The sequence below is a fragment of the Pteropus alecto genome, unplaced genomic scaffold (genome assembly GCF_000325575.1).
Source record: "Pteropus alecto unplaced genomic scaffold, ASM32557v1 scaffold479, whole genome shotgun sequence".
In the NCBI taxonomy this organism is placed as follows: Eukaryota; Metazoa; Chordata; class Mammalia; order Chiroptera; family Pteropodidae; genus Pteropus; species Pteropus alecto.
Window position 1 is genome coordinate 2,423,111 of NW_006492031.1, and position 16,474 is coordinate 2,439,584.

Genomic DNA, 16,474 nt, shown 5'->3' on the forward strand with positions numbered 1-16,474 from the left:
TCATTATTGCATAACAAATAACCAAAAACTTAGTATTTTAAAATGGCATCCATTTATTGCCTCACAGTTCTGAAGGTCAAAAGCCTAGGCAGGCTGTGCTGGGTTCCCCTCTTAAGGTCTTGTAAGTCAAAATCAAGGTGTCAGCTGGCCTGGGCTCTTGTCTGGAGGCTCTGAGGAAGAATCTGCTTCCAATCTCATTCAGGTTTTTGGCAGAATTGTTCCTTGCAGCTACATAGGATTCAGCTCCCCATTTTCTTGCTGGCTGTCAGCTAAGGGGTGCTTTCACTTCTAGAGGCCACTTTTAGGTCCAGTTAAGTCAGCAACAACTCAATAAATCCTTCTCGTGCTTTGAATATCTGTGATGTCCTCTTCTGTCACCAGTTGAAGAAATTCTGCTTTTAAAGGGCTCATAAGATTAAACTGGACCCACTCAGATAACGTCTCTATCTTATGATCAACTGATTAGTAACCTTAACTACACATGCAAAATCTGTCTTGCCATGCAACAAAAGTTACTGATGTGAATAAGCTTGAAGGCAAAGGTTACGGAGACCAACAGAGTATGTTAGTTGCTCCACACCTTCCCTAACACTTGGCATCGTCTGTCATTTTCACTATTCTGGTTGGCCATTCAATACCATTTATTCAGCAAACATCAAGTCTTCACTATGTGTTGAATGTTGTGTATGAAACCAGGTCTAGCATAGAGTAGGCACTCAGTAAATATTTGTTAACCGATTTCCCATATGGTAGAATACAAAACTCAATTAGACATGAAATCTGCCCACAAAGAGCTTAAAAAAACATGTAGAAAAAGATTGATGACCAACCAGCATGTAAATAACCATACCACGATAGAAAAAGCAATAAGCAATAAAGGCCATGAAAAGGGTACATTAGCGTGCTAGAAGACTTCAGAGAAGAGATAAAATATTTCCAGTTTAGAGAGAGAAAAAACAAGGGAAACTTTCTGGAGTAGGTGACATTTGAATGGCTCTTATAAGAAGGAATTAGGATTTAGAGATGCAGGGGTGATGGAGAATGATGGTGACAGCTAATATCCCAAGCAGATAAAGAACATTAGCAAATTATACGGTATTCACAGAATCTCAGACCTAGAAGAAACCTAGTGATAAAGATTCTCTAATCCAAGAACTTCAAACTGATGGCTTTCTGGACACATTCAGTGCCCAGAGGTATTTTGTTCGGTCCACTTGATGTTTTTTAAAACTTTAGATTTGAATGAATTTTAGTAGGGCAATGCACTTTCCAATTCTAGTTTAGTCAACACCATTTCCTGTTGTCTTAAATCACTCTTCAGCCTTTTCATAGACATATCCCCCTGACTCCTGAGGAATCTGTGTTTGAGACCATGAAGTTCAATAAATCCCTTCATATTACACATAAGAAAACCAAAGTCTGGAACAGCTAACTGACCCCCAGGAGGAAGTAGAGTTTCTATATTAATTCCAGCCTCTGGATGTTCTGTCAAAGCTTCCTTGGAAGAGAGGTTGATGGCCCAAGGAGCTCAATCACACTTATTGTGAAGGCTTCCTGGCAAATAAATTCATCTAGGCTGTCAACAAACTTGTATCTTTGTGTTTCCTTAGAGCAAATTTCAACGACAAGAAAAAGATAGGAACCAAGGTTTCTAGGCAAAGACAAGGACAAAAGCGAAATTGTGCTTTATTTGTTATTTTACTGGGAGCTGAACCAAAGACATAAATGGCAATAAAATAAAAAATAAATAAATCTTTCTTAACTAATTAAAAAATTCAACTAGAAAAAAAAAAAGGAATGCCATTGTTTCCTAAAGCCAACTTAACCACTAAAGAAATTGACCTTAAAAATAAAAAAAATAAATTAAAAATAATAAAAGGTAAAGTGGGACTGCAGTAGACTCTGAAGCGCCACCTGGTGGCTTACTTCAGCCCAAGAGAAAGGAAAAAGGATTGATAAGATGTATGATTCAGGTAGGCCTGATATTTGGTATAGAAAACTCCCTGCAGGTGATGCAGGTGAAAGTAGTTTTACAAATACTTGGTTTTACTTGGGCTGGGGCTGAAGCAGTGGGGAGTTCAGTACAGATGGGCTAGATTGAAATTCAAGACTTTTAAAGCACTTATGAGAATTTCTTCCCAAAGCACTAAAGAAACAAGTGATACAATAGCAGAGAAGGGTATTGGGGAAAAGAACAGGGTGGTAAGAGACCAGGGTTTGAATCTCCCTACAGCCTCCAGAATACCTAGCCTGAGAATAGTACTCCAGGGCTTCTGGGTTATGTGAGCAGGAAAGAGACTGTTCTATATACATGCTGTTTTTCAAAATATTTTTCACTTTTTAAAAGATGTATTGACTTTATTACAAATTAATAACATAATCACAACAAAGAGTGTGAGAAAAAAAGGAATTAAAGGAACTTTGGACAATAATTTAAACTATATACTTTAAGGCTAAAGAGTACACACTATTGTACTCTAATTAATAAATTTGTTTTTCAGATAGATTGTAGGTTATTGATCCTGATAACTGCTTTATGTGTAATCTAGAGTTGAGCAAATAAGTAAATATATTATTAATAATAAGCACCAGGTTTTTCACTGTCATAGAAAGGAATTACAAATAAGAAAAGGAAAGGATGAAATGAATCCTGAGTGTTGGAATGGAATTGGAGGTATCAGTATAAATTCAAGGTTTTCAATAGATAGATAAATAGACAGATGGATATGGAAATAAGTAGAGATGTGTATATGTCACACATGCATATATTTCCCAGCTCTGCCCACTGAGTGAAGAAATAATGACACCCTAGTAGCAGTGATCATCTAGTGGCAAGATTTTTGTTTCAAATATTATTCTCCAGGCCTACTTAACAAGATGCCTGATTAGTTGAGTGAGACAGGGAAAGTACAGAGTGAACTTGGAACAGAGTGAACTTGGGGTACCAGCAAGTAAAGAAATGCTCAAAAAGTGTTGGGGGACGTATTGAAATAAAACAAGCTAATGTGATAGGGCTCCACAATATGGGACAATTTGGACAACGAAATAAAAAATGATAATAATGAATTATAATCCACAGAATAAGACAAATATTCAAGAGTCTATGTTGATATAAATAAATGATTGAATAAGTAAATAAATAAACAGAGGAAAAGGAAAAATCCTTTCTTAGTGTAGCATTCCAATGAATAAATGTAGAAGGGATGGTGGAAATAGAAAATCACCAATTGTTGGACTTGGTTGCATAGTGTAGCAGTTAGCACGTCTGCTTTACACACAGAAGGTCCTGGATTCACGCCCCGGTGGAGCCACAGTCCATGGTCTACGGCCATGACACCCTGAACAAGCCCGATCCCATCTGATGTCATAAGCTAAGGGTCGGGCCTGGTTAGTAGTTGTATGGGAGACCACCTAGGAAGACCAGATGCTGTAGGCGTAAAAAATAAAAAATTAATAATAAATAATAATAATAATAAAAGAAAGAAAAAAGAAAATCACCAATTGCAAACACCACAGTAATAATTGTTTTAAGGAAGCTAAAATTTGTGGGTGAAAATATGACCAGAAAAGGAATATCTACATAGTCTCAAAGTATCTCTCATGAAATACTTATTAATTACAGTGAGAAACATAATAATTTGCAGTGAAAAACCTGGAAGATATCTCTTTAACCAAGTGGTCAAAGTTAATGTCACCGGTAATGAAACATACAGATGCCTCCTGATATGATGTGCTGAGAAGGACACATTTCTTATGTGGTATCCTTACCAAAATGCATAACCTGATTTAATTATGAGGAATCTCAGACAAACTGAAATTGAGGGAAGGCCTATAATTTAACTGACCAGTGCTCTTCAAATGTATTAAGAATATGAAAGATGAAGAAAAAGCGAGACTCTGTCTCAGTTTTAAAAAGACTAAGGAGACATGACAAATAAATGCAATGTGTAATTCTACATTGAATCCTGAACCATAAACAGAGAATTATTGGGACAGTTAATGAAAATCAATCATACCTATAATTAGTAAATGGAATAATAGCAACCTTAATTCCTGGTTTTATCATTGTGTTGTGGTTATGTAATATGTTAACAGTTGGGGAAGTTAAATAAAGAGTGTGTAGGAATTTTTATACTGTTTTAATAATTTTTTTGTAAATCTTACATTAAATGAAAAATTTTAAAAATTAAACAAAGATTATTGATCAACTACTACATATAAGGCAGTTTACCAGAATATAAGTTCCTGAGACATGTAACTTGTAAATTAGAAGTCTTTCAACATAATATCAAATAATTAACAGAGCATTGTTCTACTAGCTAGAAACTCTATAACTGTTTCCTTGTATATTTCACATGTCTGTATCTTAAATTATTTATTTGCTCATTCATTCATTTTCTTTAAATTACGGTACTGTGGGTTAAGCCTCAAACTGGGAATACAATGAATGAGATTGACATAATTCTTACTTTCAATGAACTAAAAATCACATGGAGATATAATTAAACCATCAATTACAATATAGTGTAATAAGTGCTGTGATGCATTAAGCAATTGCAGGCAGCATAATATAATAGCACAAACTCTAGAATTATATTATCTAAATTCAAATCCAGGTTCTACTACTAGTTGTGTGACTTTGGGAATGTTACTTAGCCTCTCTGTACCTCCACTGTCTCATTTATACCATGAAATGATAATAATAGTATCTACATCCTATGGTTGTTGTAAAGATTAAATGAGTTAATTTTATAAAGCATTTAGAATAGTGTCTGGCATACAGAAAGCATTATAAAATAAAGGGGAACATGTGGGTGAGGGAGCATCTAACACAAATGTGTGGAGAAGAAGGCTATTTAAGAAAAAATGTCTCAGAGCAAGTGACATGTAAGCTGCAACCCAGAATGATCAACCTTTGCAAAGGCCCAGAAATGAGGTAGGGTAAAGCAATTAGTGAAACTGAAAGAAAATGTAAATATCTGTAGTGATGAGTAGTAGGTAGTGAGAAATGAAGTTAGGGAGATAGATAAGCAGAGACCAGATCATGTAGGGCCTTTTCATCTAGATTAAAAAATTTGAACTTTATCTATGAGACTATAGGAAGACATGGCAAGATTGAGGCAAGAGGTGATGTGACCAATTTGCCTTTTAGGAAGATCTCCAAGGCAACAGAATAGAGATTCACAGAGGACCACATTGGAGCCAGGATAATCCGTTAGGAAGCTTTTGTGGTGACCCAAGTAGGAGATAGTGTCAGGCTGAAGGGAAAAGCGAACAGATTTTAAAGACATTTAGAAAGTGGAATCGATTAGCTTTTCCTAAGATATGAGCACTATGAGAGGAGAATTTTTAAAACATCTTTGTTGAGATATAATTCACATACTTACAATTCGCCCATTTAAAGTGCACAATTCAATAACTTTTAGTATATTCACAGAGCTGTGAATCTATCACCACGATCAATTTTAATTAATTTTTTCTTTTAGCACTGGGTGGATTTTTATTTTAATATCAGCCCAGATGGGCTGAGGCAGTGATAGGATGCCCAGCCCAGACCCCCAAGGCCCCACCCCAGCCAGGGGCAGCTATGCCAAAGCAGAAGAGTGAGTGAGAAGGGGATCTCCTCTTTTATTTAATTAATTAATTTGTTTGTTTGTTTGTTTGTTTTAGGCGAGGCAACCCTTGGTTGACCTCACAGATTGCAAGGACCTTGTCAGCTTACAATTGCTTATTTTTTTATTTTTTACACCTACAGCACCTGGTCTTCCTAGGTGGTCTCCCATCCAAGTAGTAACCAGGCCCAACCCTGCTTAGCTTATGAGATTAGATGGGATCAGGCTTGTTCAGGGTAGCATGGCCGTAGACAGATAATTAATTTATTTTTTAACTGAAGAAATTATTTAAATTTTTCCCCTGTATACCTTCCCCCTCCTCCCTACCATCTGGTAACGACTGGTCCATTGTCCATGTCCATGAGTCTCTGTTTGTTCTGTTCATTTGTTGCTTTTAGGTTTATATCCCACATATAGTGATATCATGTGGTTTTCAACTTTTTCTGTCTAGCTTATTTCACTTAGTATGATTATTTCAAGGTCTATCCATATTGTCGCAAATAGCAGTATTTCATCTCTTCTTATGGCTGAGTAATATTCCATTGCATACATGTACTGCACAGCTTCTTTAGCCAATCATCTATCGTAGGACACTTCAGTTGCTTCCATGTCCTGGCCACCATGAATAATGCTTCTATAAATATCAGAGTGCAAATATCTTTTTGGATATGAGTTTTCAAGTCTTTGGGGTAAATACCCAGAAGAGGGATTGCTGGATCATATGTTAGATCAATTCTTAGTTTTTTGAGGCATCTCCATACTGTTTTCCACAGTAGCTGTACCAATTTATATTAAATAACAGTGACAATAATGGAAAGTCTTGCCTTGTTCCTGATCTTAGAGGGAAGGTTTTTAGTTTTTCACCATTGAGTATAATGTTGGCTGAGGGCTTGTCATATATGGCCTTTGTTATAGTAAGTTATTTTCCTTCTATACTGATTTTGTTAAGTGTTTTGATCATAAGTAGATGCTATATCTTGTCGAAAGCTTTTTCTGCATCTATTGGTATGATCACATGATTCTTATTTTTTAATTTGTTTATGTGGTGTATCACATTAATTGATTTGCGTATGTTGAACCACCCCTGTGCCTCTGGAATGAAGCCCACTGATCGTGGTGTATAATCTTTTTAATATGTTGCTGTATTCGGTTTGCTAATATCTTATTTAGAATTTTTGCATCTTTGTTCATGAGAGATATTGGTCTGTAGTTTTCTTTTTTGTGTGTGATCTTTACCAAGTTTTGCTATCAGGGTAATATTGCCCTCATAAAATGAGTTGGGAAGTATTGCCTCCTCTTCGATTTGTTGGAAGAGTTTGAGGAGAATAAGTATTAAATCTTCTTTGAATGTTTGGTAGAATTCACTGGTGAAGCCATCTGGTCTTGGACTTTTACTTTTTGGTAGGTACTGGTCTATTTCTTCTAGGTTATTAAATTTGGTGTTATATACTTTTTCACAGTATTCTTGTATGATCCTTTATTTCTGTGGTACCTGTAGTAATTTCCCCTCTTTCATCCCTGATTTTGTTTATTTGTATCCTTTCTCTTTTTTCTCTAGCCAGGGGTTCATCAATTTTATTAACCTCAAAGAAACAGCTCTTTGTTGCATTTGCTTTTCCTATTATTTGTTTGTTTGTTTGTTTGCTTTCGATTTCATTTATTTCTGCTCTAATTTTGATGATTTCTTTCCTTCCACTGACTTTAGGCCTCATTTGTTCTTCCTTTTCTAGTTTTTTAAGATGAAACGTTAGGTTAATTATTTGGGCTCGTTCTTGTTTTTGGAGGTAGGCTTGTAATGATATGAACTTTCCTCTTATTACTGCTTTTGCCGTGTCCCAAAAATTTTGATATGTTGTACTATCACCATCATTAGTTTCTATGTATCTCTTGATCTCTCTTTTTATTTCTTCTCTGATCCAGTTATTCTTCAGTAGCATGTTGTTTAATCTCCATTTATTTGTAGCTCTTCTTGCTTTCTTTTTACAGTTGATCTCTAGTTTGAAAGAATTATGATCAGAGAATATGGTTGGTATAATTTCAACACTCATATTTATTGAGGCTGTCTCTGTGTCCCAGTATGTGGTCAATCCTTGAGAATGTTTCTTGCGCACTAGAGAAGAATGTATAAGCAGCTGTTTTGGGATAAAAGGCCCTGTATATGTCAATTATGTGTCTAACATATCATTAAAGAATGTTATTTCCTTATTGATTTTCTGTTTGGATGATCTGTCTATATCTGACAGTGGGGGATTTAGGTCCCCTACTCTGTTTTGGTCTGTTTCTCTCTTTAGTTCTGTTAGTAATTGCTTTATATATTTTGGAGCTCCCTGATTGGGAGTATAGATATTAATAAGTTATGTCTTCTTGGTGCATGATCCCCTTTATCATTATAAAATGTTCCTCAGTATCTTTCTTTACTTTTTTTATTTTGAAATTTATTTCATCCAATATTAGTACCACTACTCCTGCTTTTCTCTAAATGCCATTTGCTTGAAATATCATTTTCTACACTTTCCCTTTGAGTCTATATTTGTCTTTGGAACTGAAGTGTGTCTCCTAGAAGCAGCATATGGTTGGGTTTTGTTTTTTGATCCAATCTGTGCCTTTTTATTGGTGAGTTCAGTCCATTTACATTGAAATATGAGGTCATTGGTGAGTTCAGTCCATTTATATTGAAATATGAGGTCTTTTTATAGCCATTTTATCTTTTGCTTTCTGGTAGCTCAGTGTTTCCATTGCTTCCTTTTACTTGTGTTTCTGTTTTCTTTATTTTGGTTGGCTTTTGTGGGTTTTTTCTCTGCTCCTTCTTGTTTTATGTTATGTACTTCAGTTCTGAATCTTTGGTGTGTGGTTACCATTACAAATATGTAAAGGGTAGTTATATACATATAGTCATCCCTTTTCTTCTGCATGTGCCTTATCTCCATTCCCTTTGCAAATTTGCTTTGAATCCTCCCCTTTTCAGTCATTGTTGTCTCAATTTGTCCTTATGTATGCTGAACATTCATTACTATCTTGCTATAGCAATTCTCTTATTATTATTATTTAAGCTTATAATGCTCTGTTCTTAGTAAAGGTTGCATTCCTCTGCTTCTATTTGCCTGATAGTCACTTTACTCCTAATTATGTTTTATTTTTTGTCATTTTGTTTTAGATGAGCTGACCCCTTTCAGTATTTCCTGTAGTGCAGGTCTTCTAATGAAGAATTCCCTGAATTTTTGTATGTCTGGAAAGGTCTTGATTCATATCTAAAGGAGAGCTTAACTGGATACATTATTCTTGGCTCATAGTTCCTTTCATTTAATAGTTTGAATATTTGATTCCACTCCTTTCTGGCTTGTAAGGTTTGTGATAAGAAGTCTGACAATAATCTAATGGGTTTTCCTTTATAGGTTACTGTCTTCTTTGTCGTTGTAAAAATGAACTGTTGTTTTTCTGCCACCCCGCTTCTCTGCTTTCTACTCTAATGACTGGGCCCTGCTGCCGACCTCTTGGAGCTCACAGAACTCCCAGGCAGGGCTGTTCAAGGAATTCACCAGAGCTCCCCCTCCTCCTACAGGGAGCTCTGGCTGTGAGAGGCAGCTTCTTTGTTTCTTCCAGTCCACCGCCCGACACCCGGGGTTCTGACCTGTGGTAGCTCCTATGCGCAGATCCCAGACTCAGACGTGCTGGTGTGCAGTTTGGGTGTTTTTTGTTCAGTTTTAGATGTTCAGCTTATTGTTGTTTCAAGGGGAAAGATCTGGGGACATCTCTCACTCCACCATATTTCTGTCACTCCCACAATCAGTTTTAGAACATCTTTGTTACCCCAAAACAAAACCCCGTAATCATTAGCAGTCACTACACATTTCTCCCCAAACCTCTTCCCAAACCCCCTCCCACCAACCCTAGGCAACCACCAGTCTACTTTCTGTCACTAAGGATGTGCCTGTTCTGGACATTTCATATAAATAGAATTATATAATATGTGGACTTTTGTGACTGGCTTTTATCACTTAGCACAATATGTTCAAAGTTCATCTATGTTTTAGCATATATCAATACTCCATTCCTTTTTATGGCTGTATAATATTTCCTGTATAAATATGCCACATTTTATTTATCTATTCATCAATTGATGGACATTTGGGTTGTTGACACTTTTTGGCTATTATGAATAATGCTGCTATGAACACATGTACTTTCTGTGTAGACATGTTTTTATTTCTCTCAGGTATATAAGTAGCAGTGGAATTCCTGAGTCATATTTTTAACCGAGTCTATGTTTAACCTTTTGAGGAACTGCCAGACTGTTTTCCAAAGAGGCTGCACCACTTTACATTCACGGCAGCAGTGTATGAGGGTCTCAATTTTTCAATATCCTAATTAGTTTGAAATGTTACCTTGTGGTTTGAAATTGCATTTTTCTGATAGCTAATGATCATCTTTGAGCATCTTTCCATGCGCTTCTTGGCCATTTGCATATCTTCTTTGAGGAACGATCTATTCAAGTATTTTCCCATATTTAAATTGGATAATTTTCTTTTTGAGTTGTAAGAGTTCTTTATTCTTGATATAAATTCTATCATATATGTGACTTACAAAATTGGTTTCCCATTCTTTTGGTTTTCTTTCACTTTCTTGATCATACCTTTGACATGCAAAAGTTTTTAATTTTGATGTCTGTCGGAAGCCAGCCGACCAAGTCAAACCGGGTACCTGAATGGGGGAGCGGGGACTGAGAAAAAAGAGAAGACAGACAGGGTGCAGGAGGGAGAACAGATCTCACAACTGTCTCTCCGAGTTTATTTCTTATCCTTCTCTTTATACATAATCTGTTCCTTTGTGTATCCCAAAATAACATAATAAAAGTAACATCCTGAAGATCAAGATACAATCGACACTTCCTATGACACTCCCTTTGACACTCCCTTCGACACTCCCTTTGTCTATACTTAATCTTCTTCTTCCTGGAATTCCACAGAACCAGCCTTTTCTTTTTTATGCAAGCAGGCCTCCCGAGATAAACCATGCACTCTTTTGAATTTGGGGAGCTTTATCTCCCTATAGATGTCCTATTTATCTATATTTTCTCTTGTTACTTTTGTTTCTGGTGTTATAGCTAAGAAACCATTGACCAAATTCAAGGTAACAAAGATTTATACCTGTGTTTTCTTCTAACAGTTTTATAGTTTTAGCAATTACATTTAGGTCTTTGGTCAATTTTGAGTTATTTTTTGTAGATGATGTGAGGTAGGAGTCTAAATTAATTATTTTGTATGTGGGTATCCAGTTGTCCACCTTGATGGGATTTTGATAAGAACTGTGTTGAAATCACTCCCTAGAAGAGTAGGAAATGAGATCTAGGAAAGAACTCAGAACGACACTATTAGTTAAGGAACAGCAGAGAAATGCTCTTCTGCCAAAGAGTTTGGGAAGTGGGAAGATAGAAAAGAGAGAATCTAGAAGAATGTGGTGTCAGAGACTCCAAGAGAAGAAAAGTTGCGTAGAGGAGGGAGAGTTAAGAATGTCAAAATTCTCAAAGAATTCAAGCAATGTAAGAACTGAGAGTATTCTTGAATTTAGTGACTAGGAGGTCATTGGTAATAGAGGTGTTAGTGGATAAGTGGGGGTTCACATCAGAGTCAAGAGAGAAGGAGATGAGGAAGCAAAAATGGCAAAAGTAGACAAGTCTCTAAAGCAGTTTGACTATGATGGGTATTATGAAAACCTGAAGTAGAGCAACTAATATTTATCATGCATCAACTATGTGCCAAGAGATTTCAAAAGTATTCTATCATTTATTCTCTTTAACCACCCTATTATGTCAAGACTTCTTGTGTCTAGAGTGCTTCCCTGTTTTATAACAGAGTGGAAATTATACCTCATTGCTAGTGATCCACTATCTTTTTTCAAAGTCTTACAAAATATTTTTTTCATAATTTATTCTAGAACTTTACCATGATCAATTCCAAGATTGGTCTATACTTTCCAGAATTTACCTTTCCTTTTTCATATTTATCTGTTTTTTGTTTTTCGGCTCTGTATTTTGACATAGTTTTTAAACCAGAATGGATATTGTTTCTATGATTAAGTAGATTCAAGTGTATGGTTTCAGAAATACACAAGGCCTAGAATAAATACCCCCATGTCCTTCTTTCCTTGTTTCCCACCCTCTGTAAATTCTCACTCCTCATCCCACATCAGCTCAAAGAACACAAACACCATTTCACACAACTCTTGTAGAGGTTCCCCAACTTCTTCTTCCTGACATTCAGCACAGCTTGACATAAAACCCAAACCAAAAGAAACTGGGCAAATTTTGTTACTTCGTTTTATCCATTACTCACATTCCTATTTCCTTGAGGTCCACTGCCTGGTGTTTAAATGGGGCCAATTCTGATTATTTTTAGGCACATGGGGCCAGGGCTGATTTTCTGAACTTGTTTTCAGCACAATAGGCCATTCTCATTTCAAACAAAAAACCTCATCATGCTTTCTTGACCTGCTCAAAGATGCAGCCCCACCATCTCCATCTCCCTAAAAGCTTTCTGCAGCCCACTAAAAATATCTAATGTTGACAGATGCAAGCTATCAATACAGAAACTCAAGATCCCAGGGTGAGAAGTGGCTAGAGGCGAAGTCTTGATAAACAGCTCAAATTGGCTCTTACTCCACAGGTGATGCCTAGTTTATCTGGGTAATTGTAAAGGGCATTTTACAGCAAATCAATTAAATGAAAATCTTTTAAACCCTTTTTAAGTGGGGGATATGGGGGAGGGTGGAAAGGGCCAACCTTTGTAAGCTAACAGGTGATTTTAATTGGAACCAGCAGTGTTATACCATGTTTTTGACCCATTCGGTAAAGACAGAAAAAGAAATCAATAAATTTCCATCAGCATTTGCCCTCCTGGAGTCTTACAAGTAGAATGGAGACACGAATCCCACTTAATGGCTTCATCAAGCACCTCACTGATTCTCTAACAGAATTAAATAGGTTGCAGGTCTCTCACCATTTTCCTCAAAATGTCTTAGGGTGCTGCTGGGTGCTGCTAGGTGACACATCAGGTACCACCTCCTCTTTATAAGCACAGGCCCCTCTGCTCTCCCTCAGGTCCAATCATGACAGAACCTCCTGAAGCAGTCCTATGTTAGAGATGTGAATCCATATCCGTATCTTTTATTAAAAATAAACACGAGAGCTCCAAGTTCACTCCTGGAAATAGACCCATAAAGAATTCACAGGGTTTAACAGTTAGGAACTTCAGCTGTGTGACCTTAGGTAAATTATTTAACCTCTCTAATCTGCAATTTTCTCATCTTTATAAGGGGGCATACATACCTCATAGGGTTGGTGTGAGATTAAAGGTTGTTATATGTCAATATACTTAAAAGTTCTTGCAAATATTTGAACAGGCAGAAAAAATTTAAATGGCCACTCAACTCATGAGAAGATGTACTAACTCACTCATAGTAAGAGCAATGCAAAATAAAACTAGACTAAGATGCTACTTTTCACCCATCAGATTGGCGGAAATCCCAAAATTCATGAGAATATTCTATGGATGAAGTGGTGGTGAAATAGGCAGTCATCGTTGTTGGGGACTCAGAAAGGCAATGCCCTATTAGAAGAGGATTTGTAAATATATAGAAAAATATATGCATTTACCCTTTGATGAAGAAACCTCACTACTAAGAATCCATTCCAAAAATACAAAAGCAAGCATTCAAAATGACCTATACACAAAGTTAATCTTTGCAGCATTATTTGTAATTGCAAATGATTGGAAACAATTCAAATATCCATCAATAACTACTTGCATAAGTATGATACCTGCATGTAACGGAGTACTCTGAAATTGTCAAAGTAATGAGATAAAACTATATGTACTGATGTAGAGTGATCCTCAGGATATATATTAAGTGGAAAAGCAAGAAGTGGAACATATGTATATATAGAATGCCACCTTTTTGGTAAAAAAAAAAAAGTGGAAACAAGTTCAAATATAGATAGGTATTTGCTTATATTTGCAAAAGCAAACACTTGAAAAAAATAGATCAAAAGCTAATAAAAGTGGGGGAGGATTGGCAGGATCACAGTTGGAGCAGGATTTCTTTAAATACACTTTGTGTAAATTTGACTTTGGAAACATGTTTTATATATTCAAAAATATTATATAAAAACATAATTCCTAAAAATTAAAAATGAGCGAAGTTAACTATAAATTAATTTGACAAATAAACACCTATAGAAAACAATTGTTACAAGTGACCTTATACCACAGTAACAGAATATTCTAAAGACAAATAAAGCTGCAGAGAACCTTTAAACTTCATATGGTAGTCTGATTATTAGTAATAATATTAGTTTGATTATTTAAAAACTATTTTAATTATTGTAGAATAATGTCAATAAGTAATTATACTAATGTTGTCAGGAACCAAGATTTTCAATGTACGAAAAAAAGGTGCAAAAATAAATTTTTAAAAACTAGCAAAGATTTTGACGAATAGAGATTATGCAATAAATCCTAATTTCTTCCTTTTTCTTTTTCTTTTTCTTTTTTGTGCCAGGTGCAGGTGAGAGATTCTCCACCGGGGGGACCAAATGGTCCACAATACAGAGTTTATTCTCTTTGCTTGGTTGGGGTTTCTTGTACTGAATATTCATTACAAGCAACAGAAATAGACTCTGGCTGCCTTGAGAGGGGAAAATGACTTGTTAGGAGAATAATCACAAGACCAAAATAAATGCTGACCATTCATAGTTTGGGGCTAGCCTTTTGAGCAGGAAGCAGCCCGGGGAAGCTGTTTTATTTATCTAGTGCAGCATAACAAACCACCACAAAACTTGGTGGCTTAAAACAACAAAGTGTTATTTTTCACAATTTTAAGGGTCAACTAGAAATTCTTCTGTTGGTTTCTCCTGGACTCACTAATGTGACAACTTTCAGGTGGTAAATAGACTGGGGGCTAGACTCAGAGGGGAAGGCCACAGATTCTGGACCTCCCTCTCTACTGGTCTTTTATCCTCAAAGAGGCCAGACACAGCTTCTTCACATGGTGATGAGAAATGTTCCAGGAAGGTAAGAGTGGAACTACAAGGCCTGTCATGGCAGCTATACATCACTTCTGCTACATTCTGTTGTTCAAGGACATTACCAGGCTATCCCAGATGCCAGCATTGAGAAAACAGACTCTACCTCTTAATGGGAAAGGCCACAAATAATTTGTGTCTATTTTGTATTTGTCAGTCCATCCTTTGGCCATAATTATTTGCAGCTCTTTCCATCAAGAAATGGAGTCCATGTCTCTACCCCTTGACATTGGACTGGCCTGACAACATGTTCTGACTGGTAGAATGCCAGGAAAGACCTGGGCTGCAGAGTCCAAGCAAGGTCTTGCCCTTTCCCTCTTGGCACACTGTCTTTGCCATGTGAAGAGGCCTGGCCTAGACTCCGTGAGAAGGCAAGATCACATGAAAAGAAAGCCATTGCAGGATCCCTGCAGAGCTCAGTTTCTGGTCAGTCTGCCTCCTGAATGCAGCTATATGAGTGGGCCCAGATGAAGAACTGTCCAACCAACTCACAGAACAATGAGAAATAATAAATTGTTGCATTCAGCCACTATATTTTGGGGTTGTTTGTCACACATCAATAGATAATTGCTACAGGGGCTCTCCACTGTAGGAGTTGTGCAAAGTCATTAACATGACTGCTCCAAAGTTTAGTGTCCAGGTCTCCTGGCTCCCAGTTTGAGACAGGAGTCTACCTCTGAATCAACCAGCTATAGCAGGGTGGTGAGGGCCCAAGTCTCCTAACACAGACAGGGGACCTAGGAGTCACCCAAGTTGATATCTCCAATTACCTCCATGTTGTGTCCCAAGGAGTTTGCTATTTCTGCTTTTAACCCAAGCCCAGGTAGGATAATTCTCCTTCCTTGCTTCCCTTTAACATGGCTGAGAAATGCTAAAACTTAAAAAAAAAATTGCCAAAACCTTAAGAGGGAGGAACCAAAGAGACCAAAATAAAGAAAAACAGGAAGTATAATGTAAATAACAAGGTTTCTGATATGTGCTATCTAGACAACGGTTTCAGAAATATGAATTCTACCAGTCCTTAACTCTTATATATTGAGTATAAGTTTTCCCTGTTGCAGATCTGACAGCATATAAATATCTTGATCACTCAATACATACATATATTCAACATGGAATGCTCTGGGAATTTTCCATTTACAAATTCCACTTGGGAGACTTTTATTTGGGTAGGCAGTACTGCACAGTGTTTAATATTATGAATTAAAGAGTCAGACAGACTAGTCTCTTGATTTGTAAAATGGGAATAAAGCATTGTAGCTAACTCCTAAGATTATGATACGTACTAGATGAAAAAAGCATGTATAATATTTAGCATAGTTGGCAAATAGTAAATGCTCAATAAATGTTTGTTATTGATAATAAACTGAAAACAGCTCTGAGCACAGGGACATGGCTCCTTTATATTTGTAACCTCAGAATCTGTCACACTGCTTAGGGGTTCAATAAATGTTCCCCGAATGAGTCACTACATCTGGGAGTCAGGGAGCATGACATCAGTGATAAAGTCATTTGCCCAAGGTCACCATGCCAAAATGCCACTTTTTAAGCAGAGCTTATAAATCTCTACAGTATGGGTTTCCCTTTACGTCTCTTTTCCTAAATGTTTAGCTTGTACCTGAGTGAGCATAAGCCTTGGGGAGAAAGATTCAATCGAAGTTCCAAGTCTGACTCTATTCCAGCCAGAGCTGAGTGAGTGTCTGTCTCTTCTTTTTCCTGAGCCTGCGACAATCTCAACAAATAGGCTTTTAAATTAAGTAGTGATTTGGAATGTAAGTGAGTGTAT

The 16,474-nt window shown here is 36.7% G+C and overlaps 1 pseudogene; it reads right to left on the reverse strand.

Annotated features, from left to right (window-relative positions):
• Positions 1-5,746: 5,746 nt before the first annotated feature.
• Positions 5,747-5,865, reverse strand: LOC112473526 (annotated as a pseudogene).
• Between the last annotated feature and the right edge of the window lie 10,609 nt (positions 5,866-16,474).